This window comes from Pan troglodytes, chromosome 23 (assembly GCF_028858775.2).
Source record: "Pan troglodytes isolate AG18354 chromosome 23, NHGRI_mPanTro3-v2.0_pri, whole genome shotgun sequence".
Lineage (NCBI taxonomy): Eukaryota > Metazoa > Chordata > Mammalia > Primates > Hominidae > Pan > Pan troglodytes.
Window position 1 is genome coordinate 22,672,930 of NC_086016.1, and position 10,047 is coordinate 22,682,976.

Consider the following 10,047-nt stretch of genomic DNA (forward strand, 5'->3'; position numbering starts at 1 on the left):
GTTTTGCAGTGCTGCTGCCAGGCCACCTGCACGTGAGGATGGCTGCCAAGCAAGAAGTCTTGGAAATGTCATCTTTCACCCAGCCAAGGCCACAGGCGCAGACTCCTGCCTGTGCTCCCAGCTTCCATTACTAGGAGTGTGGGCGGCTGATGCTGCGTTGGCCTGTAACATAACCCGGGAAGACAGAGGTTAAGTTCAGGGACATGACTGGCCCACGACATGAAGGGGATGTTCTAATGAATTTGTAGTACAGTCTCTTATCTTCTAGGTGGAGTATGTGACATTTTTACGTTTAAAAATCCATCTTCATTTTGAAATATCTTTATTATTTTGGTTACTTCTGCTATTGATTCAACAGTATTCCAAGTTAATTTTTTATCTGGAATTTAATAATTTAATCTGAGTGGAGAGGGGAGTTCTGCAGCAGGACAAATAAAACACACCATATTCCTAGAGGAGAAATAGAATTTGAAAATAAAAATCACACATACGTGGCAGGGCCTGGTGGCTCACACCTGTAATCCCAGCACTTTGGGAGGCCAAGGCAGGTGGATCACAAGGTCAAGAGATCAAGACCATCCTGGCCAACATGGTGAAACCCCATCTCTACTAAAAATACAAAAATTAGCTGGGCATGGTGGCACACGCCTGTAGTCCCAGCTACTTGAGAGGCTGAGGCAGGAGAATCGCTTGAACCCGGGAGGCAGAGATTGCAGTGAGCCTGGGTGACAGAGCAAGACTCCGTCTCAAAAAAAAAAAAAAAATCACACATACGTAATGGCATGTGGAGGGTAGGCAAAACACATCTTTTGACAGTATTGGGCACATGGAATGACAATAACAAGGCAGGCAAGGATAGTCAAAGCCAGAGAGTGAATGTCCTTGTGTGTCATAGTGAAGTGATTGATTTTTTTAATTCAATTGAAGTGAATTAATTACTTAAGGAGGATTGGGAACTATCAGGCATCACCACTGGGGACTTTTGCTGAGACGTGGTGTGGCCAGGCCACATTATTCACCTGACTCTGCTGCTGATTCCAGTGCAGGAGGAGTTGCCTGTTACTTCCAGGTGACAGGCCTGGCTGAGTGAGCATAGACGGCATGTAGGCCTCTGAAAAGGACGCATGGAGCACCCTACTACTGACACAGAGCCTGACACAGGGCGGGCATAGCCACCTGTGCATGCTGACAAGTGACTGGCATTTTTCATTTACCATAAACCCCTGCTTCTGAAATCTGAGGGGTCTGTGCTGTCTGCTGTGCTGACACCTTCCAGTGCACCTTCTCAGAGGAAGACCCATGTAAGTTAACAATAATTTTAAAAAATAAAGCACTAACATTACTAATCTACATGCTGTTGAATTTTTTTATTTTTGTTTTGTTTTTTTGAGATAGGGTGTCACTTTAGCACCCAGGCTAGAGTGCAGTGGCACAATCTTGGTTCACAGCAGCCTTGACCTCCCAGGCTCAAGCAATCCTCCAGCCTCAAGCTATCCTCCAACCTCAGCCTCCCTAGTAGCTGGGACTATAGGCACATGCAACTATGCCTGGCTAATTTTGTTTATTCTTGTAAAGATGAGTTCTCACTATGTTGCCCAGTTTGGTCTGGCCTTAAACTCCTTGGATCAAGAGTTCCTCCTGCCTTGTCCTCCTAAAGTAGTTGGGATTACAGGTGTGAGCCACCGCACCTGCCCTAAATTTTTTTTTAATTTGGTGTCCTGAGATAAGAAAATGTTTCACCATTTGTTCAAATTTCCTTTTGTATCATTTACAAAATTGTTCATTAATTTCTAATAGATACATTCAATGTTTTTTATACTGAGGCAAAAAGGAATTTTGAATTTTTTGTAATAAATTGTATTTTAGTTGTGAATTTGGCATTTTAAAAATCCATTCTGATAAATTTTCAGTACAATTTTATTCTTGGTAGATATTCATAGCATTCAAAACTTTCAAAATAAATGAATTCTGACTTTATAATACTAGTGTCTATTTTTATTGCCTGTATTATTGAATTGGCAGAGATTCCAGGCTAAAACCTTGAACACCAGCTGTATCTGTAGCCATCATGTAGGATCCCAGATTAAAATGCAAACAATCCTAGTAATTTTTCTTTAGAAGTAATGATTCCCTCTGGTTTAAAGATACACAATCAGTAATGCATTATGGAAGTATATTTTATTTCTTACTTTCTATATTTATTTTCATAAAGGCAGGAAATATTAAATGGAAAGCCTCATAAGCATTTATTAGAAAAATCGTGTTCATTTCAGTTTAAATCCTTTGCAATGAGAAAAGGATTAACAAAATGGCCTTAAGAAATCCACATTTTCCACCCTCACAACTGATCCCACCTTTATCCCTCTGGGTCATCATGAGATCCTCATGTTTGAGTCCCAACATATGCCAAGTAACCTTCACCCTCTTCTTCCAGAATGTTCCAGGGCACTGACAGATCTAAGGCCAGTGTCTTCATTGTGTGACAAGTAGATAGGGTAGTTGTCGTCTTTTGTCTTCATAAACTGTCATGGATTTCTCTGGATCTGGATAATGAACCGCACATTTGCAATCTTGACTCAGCCAGGAGATCAGGAAAACAGTCCTAAGGACTCAGGTGCACAGACACAAGTAGGGCTGGTTTGTTTCTTTTCACAGGATTTTCTGTGCATGGACAGTCTTAAAATCTGCCCTCACTTGTGTTAGATCCCCTGAAACACCTCCTTTGTCTTGAGAGGTTCTCTGAGGTGACCCCTGAGCCCAGATTGAGTGGAAAAAGCTCCTGGACCCCGGGTGGCCAGGAAAAAGAGTCAGAGGAAGGGAGGAGGGTGGGAGCCTGAGTCTGGCCCAGCAAAGCTCAGCAGTGAGGTTACTGCCATCTTCTGGTGGCTCCAAGGCTCCGTCACCCCTCAGTCCTTCCCATCTTGCCAACATTATGTTAAGAGACACTGTTCAGGACAGGTACGTATCTATGCTGAGAGGATCTCAGTGGAACCATGATCCTGTGGAACAATCTGTGATAAGAGGCTGAGCCCTGTGTCCTACAAAGACCCTGAGAGCCAGAGCCACAGGTAGGTGAGCTCAGTGGGCGGGAGAAGGGATTCTGGAAGCCAGTCCTCCATGGGATGGTTTTCAGTAACAGATATTGATATGGACCACTAAATATACCCTACATCTTTTTTTTCCTCTCGTGGTGATGGAGTCTCACTATGTGGAAGACACTGGTGTCATCCTGGATTCAAGCAGTCCTCTTGCTTCAGCCTCCCAAAGTATTGTGATTATAGGCATGAGTCAGCACACCTGGCACCTAAGAACTTCTGCTTTTAGAAATTCCTCCCAACTCTGTCTGCATAAATCAAGTTACAATTTTTGTTATGGCTTGAAATTTAAAATCTGTTTCTATTTGGGGGGTTTTGAATGGGAACTTAGGAGAGTAGGATTATGGAATATTAACCTGACATTTTAAACAGAGATCCCTATGAATAATTTTATAATAATAAAAGTAGGTTCTTCCCAAACATTAATGCTAATAAAAATCTCATGTACAGCTTGTTAAATACAGGCTATCTGTCACCAACACAAGTTTCTGACTTAGTAGGTTTAGGTTAGAGAATTACATTTTTAACAAGCCCCTTGAAAATGCTCCCACTTCAGTGATAAATAAAATATTAAGTCAGCCTCCATAGTCAAATTAATGAGTGAGCATATGCCTGTTAATTCTCTTTGAATAAGAAGCGTCTTCCTGGAGCACTGGGGTGTCTGTGACTCACTGTGAGCTTATATATTTTGTTGATAATTCTCCCTCCACATTATTCTCAGTGGAGAGGAAGCACAGCCATGGAAAAGTCACACTGGGAAGGTGGACACACCCGGGGAGAGACTGGGTGAGGCACCTGGCAGTGAACCCCTGCGTCAGAGACTGGGGCAAGGAGACTCCTCACTCACCGTGTTGACCATTTCCACCCTCTCACTTTCCCTCCTGTCTGTAAGGGCTGAACTGTTCTGAGTATATAAAGAGGTTTTAGTTGCACTTCCTCATAGGTTTAGATCACTGTGGAAATGCCACTACCCATATACAGCACACAGTAATAATCAGATTCATCATCTGCCTGGGCCCCCGTGATGGTGAGGGCAGCTTTGTTCCCAAGGATGGAGCCAGAGAAGCGATCAGGGACCCCAGAAGAGCGAGTGTTTGTGCTGTAGATGAGCGTGCGTGGAGCCGGGCCTGGGGTCTGCTGGTACCAGCCGGGATAGTAACTGGTAGAGACTGAGCTAGAGCTCAAGCCGCGGGTGATTGTGACTGCCCCTCCAGGGGACACTGAGAACGATGGCTCCTGGGTCACCACACTCGGAGAATCCACACCTAAAACCGACAGGAGAGACAGTTAGGATGAGAGTAATCTGGACCTTGTTTTGTGTGGTCCCCCCCCAAGGATAGAGTCTCTTCCCCTGACCTGAATCTATGCACACAGATTGCCAAAATGAAAGAAAACAAAAGGGAAACGTAGGAGGAAGAAACCTGGAGACAATGCGATCTTTTTTCCTTTTTTTTTTTTGCGACGGGACACCAAAATCACCACGTACACGTGCAAATAGAAACACAGAGGACTATGGAAAGCTTTAGAGGTGTTCCATGGGAATGAAACCAATGAACCAGAAGAGAAGGTGTCCTACGGATTTGGAGACAGATCTGAAAAACTTTATCTATGAAAGCGGTTGTTATCTAACATGTCCAAGAAACTAACGCCACTGTGTTTGGGGAAAAAAAAAAAAAAAAAAGCAGACCATCACCACCACCACCACCACTAATGCTGAAGCTAAAACTGGGCAAAGGCCCTTAATAGACATTTCTGAAAAGATGACATGAATTGACTAATGAGTCAAAAAGAAGTTGCTCAACTTTATGATTTCTCCCACGAAGGTAAGTCCAAACCACAGATCCTCTGGGATTCTGGAGAATGTGAATTCTGACTCAGTAGGTCTGGAGTGAGCCTGAGATTCTGCATTTCTGAAAGGTTCATTTCCCCACAAATCTACATTTTGTGTATTAATATTACCAAGTAAATAAGAATGGTCAAAAATTATAAGGGAAGCCATTAGCAGATAACTTCGGTCTTCCTCCTCAGCCTCCTCCACTGCATGGGTTAGAATAGTCTTCAGTGGGCCGGTGGTGGTGGCTCACACCTGTATTCCCAGCACTTTGGGAGGTCGAGGCGGGCGGTTAACAAGATCAGGAGATTGCGACCATCCTGGCTAACACGGTGAAACCCCGTCTCTACTAAAAATACAAAAAATTAGCTGGGCATGGTGGTGGGCGCCTGTAGTCCCAGCTACTAGAGAGGCTGAGGCAGGAGAATGGCGTGAACCCAGGAGGCAGAGCTTGCAGTGAGCTGAGATCGTGCCACTGCACTCCAGCCTGGGCAACAGAGCGAGACTCCATCTCAAAAAAGAAAAGAAAAGAATAGTCCTCAGTGGTCGAGCACAGTGGCTCACGCCTGTAATCCCAGCACTTTGGGAGGCCGAGTCGGGTGGATCACAAGGTCAGGAGTTCAAGCTCAGCCTGGATCTACTCAGGAGGCTGAGGCAGGAGAATCGCTTGGACCTGGGAGATGGAGGTTGCAGTGAGCTGAGATCGCACCACTGCACTCCAGCCTGGGTGACAGAGTGAGACGCCGTCTCAAAAAAAAAAATCTTTCATTCGTGTGGAGTTTCTTTTTGTGTCTGGTTAGAGATAGCGTGTTACTCTTCTGCCCGTGGCTAGCCGCTTATCACAGCAAGCACTATTGATTGAATAGGGCATCCTTTCCCCCTTGCTTATTGTGGATTCTGTCAAGGATCAGATGGTTTTTGGTGTGTGAGTTTACTTCTGGGCCCTCTCTTGTGTTCCACTGCTCTGTGTGGAAGCGGGTACCCAGTTTTTCCATGAAATTTGAAATCGGTGGGTGAGATGCATCTGATGTAGTCTGAATGTCTCAGGATTGCTTTGGAAGAAATTCAGGGTGATTCATGGTCCATGTGAATTTTAGCATCATGTATTTATATTTCTTTAAACAAATTTGCCGAATAGTAAAGGAATACAATGAGAGGGTAGAGTGTGACATTTTGGTCTTTGTATACGTTGTGGAATGATGAAATCAGGGTATTTAGTGTCTCTGTTATTTCATACCATTGTTTCTTCTTTTGTGACGAGAAGCTTCTGTATCCTCCTTTCGAGCTGTCTAATACTGTTAACACTGGTCACTCTGCTGTGGAATAGAAACAGGATTTCCTTCCTTTCATGTATGGAACTTTCTACCCCTTTCCAATCCCTGCCCATTCCCCTTCTTCCCCCCAACCTCTGGTAACCATGATTATGCTTTCTAGGTCTTTGAGATAAAGTTTCTATATTATATATTATTATATTACATATATAATTATATATTATATTACACATATAATAATATACATAATTATATAATTATATATAATTATATATATTATATTATATTATATATAATCATTATATATAATTATATATAATATATTATATATAATATATTATATATAATATAAGGATGCAGGATGTAAAAGGAAATTATATATATGTTAAACATATTATATATATCATACTATATATATATATATATTTGGGGGTGCCCTATTTCCCATCTCATAACTTATTTTAAGAAGCACAGCATAATAATGTGTGGGCTTGGGATTCAGTTTTTGAAACAAAACACTGAGCCTTCAATGACCTTCCTGTACATGTAAAAGCACACCTGTCTGCATGGCAGCAGTTGGACCTCACAGTGTGGATTGTGCCTTCACCCTGGAATGTTTATGCCCTATTGCCATGGTGATGGGATTAGGGATCTCCTGCCCTTGGTCCTAAGTGCCACTGTCTGTGCTGAGTTTTTCAAAGGTCAGAGCAGATTGAACCTCTGTGGTTTCATTTTCCCTGATTTTGATTTTTCTTATGGGGAACCTGTGTGGCTGCATTCAAGGTATGTTCATACTGGCCTGTCAAATGCGATCTTTTCAAATTACTAGTTAATGCTTTCAAAATATGTTATTTAAAAAATTATCCTCTGTATTTTCCATATGCAGTTATAAATATGTTTCATGGTTATGTTTTATTCCTCACTTTATATATTTGATTACTGTACCAAGCAGAGTACCTTTGAAATTTTTCTTCATTTAAAAAATATGTATCTTGGCTCAGGCCTGTAATCCCAGCGCTTTGGGAGGCCAAGGCAAGAGGATCACAAGGTGAGGAGATCAAGACCATCCTGCCCAATACAGTAAAACCCTGTCTCTACCAAAAATACAAAAAATTAGCCTGGCATGGTGGCAGCTGGTGTAGTCCCAGTGTGGTGTAGTCCCAGGTACCTGGGAGGCTGAGGCAGGACAATCGCTTGAACCCGTGAGGCAGAGGTTGCAGTGAGCCAAGATGGCGCCATTGCACTCCAGCCTGTGCAACAGAACAAGACTCTAAAAAAAAAAAAATTGTATATATAATGTATATTATATATAATATATTATATAATATATGATATACAATATAAAATATATAATATATGATATACAATTATATATCATATATATTATATGTCACATTATATATATTATATATTATATATGTAATATACATAATATATAACATATATAATATATAATACATAATAAATATATTAGGTATATAATATATCTTATATGACATATATATTATATTATATGACATATATAATATATCTTACATATTATATATTATAATACATCTTACATATTATATATTATAATATATAATATATAATATATATTTTATATATGTTATATATAATATATAATATATATTTTATATATGTTATATATAATATATACAATATATAATATATATCATATATTACTTACTATATATATATTATATTACATATAATATATATCATATATTATATAATGTATCATATATAATATATTATATAATATATATTATATATATAATATATAATATAATATATAATATATATAATATATAATATAATATAATGTATATTATATAATATATATCATATATAATATAATATAATATAATGTATATTATATAATATATATCATATATAATATAATATAATATAATGTATATTATATAATATATATCATATATAATATAATATAATATAATGTATATTATATAATATATATAATATAATATAATATAATATAATGTATATTATATAATATATATCATATATAATATATATAATACGTATTATATCTAATTATTATACATAATTATATATAATAATTATGTATAATATAAGGATGCAGGATGTAAAAGGAAATTATATATATGTTATATATATTATATTATATATATATATATTTGGGGGTGCCCTATTTCCCATCTCATAACTTATTTTAAGAAGCACAGCATAATAATGTGTGGGCTTGGGATTCAGTTTTTGAAACAAAACACTGAGCCTTCAATGACCTTCCTGTACATGTAAAAGCACACCTGTCTGCATGGCAGAAGTTGGACCTCACAGTGTGGATTGTGCCTTCACCCTGGAATGTTTATGCCCTATCGCCATGGTGATGGGATTAGGGATCTCCTGCCTTTGGTCCTAAGTGCCACTATCTGTGCTGAGTTTTTCAAAGGTCAGAGCAGATTGAACCTCTGTGGTTTCATTTTTCCCTGATTTTGATTTTTCTCATGGGGAACCTGTGTGGCTGCATTCAAGGTATGTTCATACTGGCCTGTCAAATGCGATCTTTTCAAATTACTAGTTAATGCTTTCAAAATATGTTATTTAAAAAATTATCCTCTGTATTTTCCATATGCAGTTATAAATATGTTTCATGGTTATGTTTTATTCCTCAATTTATATATTTGATTATTGTACCAAGCAGAGTACCTTTGAAATTTTTCTTCATTTAAAAAATATGTATCTTGGCTCAGGCCTGTAATCCCAGCGCTTTGGGAGGCCAAGGCAAGAGGATCACAAGGTGAGGAGATCAAGACCATCCTGCCCAATACAGTGAAACCCTGTCTCTACCAAAAATACAAAAAATTAGCCAGGCATGGTGGCAGCTGGTGTAGTCCCAGTGTGGTGTAGTCCCAGCTACCTGGGAGGCTGAGGCAGGACAATCGCTTGAACCCGTGAGGCAGAGGTTGCAGTGAGCCAAGATGGCGCCATTGCACTCCAGCCTGTGCAACAGAACAAGACTCTGTCTAAAAATAAATTATATATATTTATATTATGTATATGATATATAATATGACTTATAATATATATTATATTATATGACATATAATGTATTATATAACATATAATATATATTATACAATAATATATATGTTATATAATACATAATATATAATATATAATATAATATATATGATATAATATATAAAATATTATATTATATATGATCTAATATATATCATAGATTATATATAATATATATCATTTATAATATATATAATCTATGATATATTATATATAACCTATGATATATATTATATGTAATCTATGATATATATATTATATAATCTATGATGTATAATATATTATCTATGATACATAATATATAATATATGATATATTATGTATCATATAAGATATATATTATATATTATATCATATATAATTATACTATATAATATTATATTATATATCATAATATATTATATATTATATCATATTATTATATAATATACTATTATATATGATATTATATACTATATAATATACTATATATTATATTATAATATATATTATGTTATGGTATAATATATATAATATATGATATATTATACATAATACTATATGTAATATATATTATATATCTTATGTATTATATATCATATTATATATAATATACATTATATATCATTATATTATATATGATAGTATACATATAATTATATATAATATATATAATAATTATATATTATATATATTATTATATTATATATAATAATTGTATATTATTATATTGTATATAATAATTATATATTATTATATTATATGTAATAATTATATATTAGTACATTATATATAACAATTA

At 36.7% G+C, this 10,047-nt stretch overlaps 1 long non-coding RNA gene across 1 annotated transcript; it reads right to left on the reverse strand.

Annotated features, from left to right (window-relative positions):
- Positions 1-2,245: 2,245 nt before the first annotated feature.
- On the reverse strand, positions 2,246-6,818 carry LOC101057324 (uncharacterized). The gene is made up of 3 exons (XR_001712913.2): positions 6,756-6,818; positions 6,164-6,242; positions 2,246-4,360 (listed from the first exon to the last, which is right to left on the reverse strand). It is a non-coding gene; the product is annotated as an uncharacterized LOC101057324 (long non-coding RNA).
- Between the last annotated feature and the right edge of the window lie 3,229 nt (positions 6,819-10,047).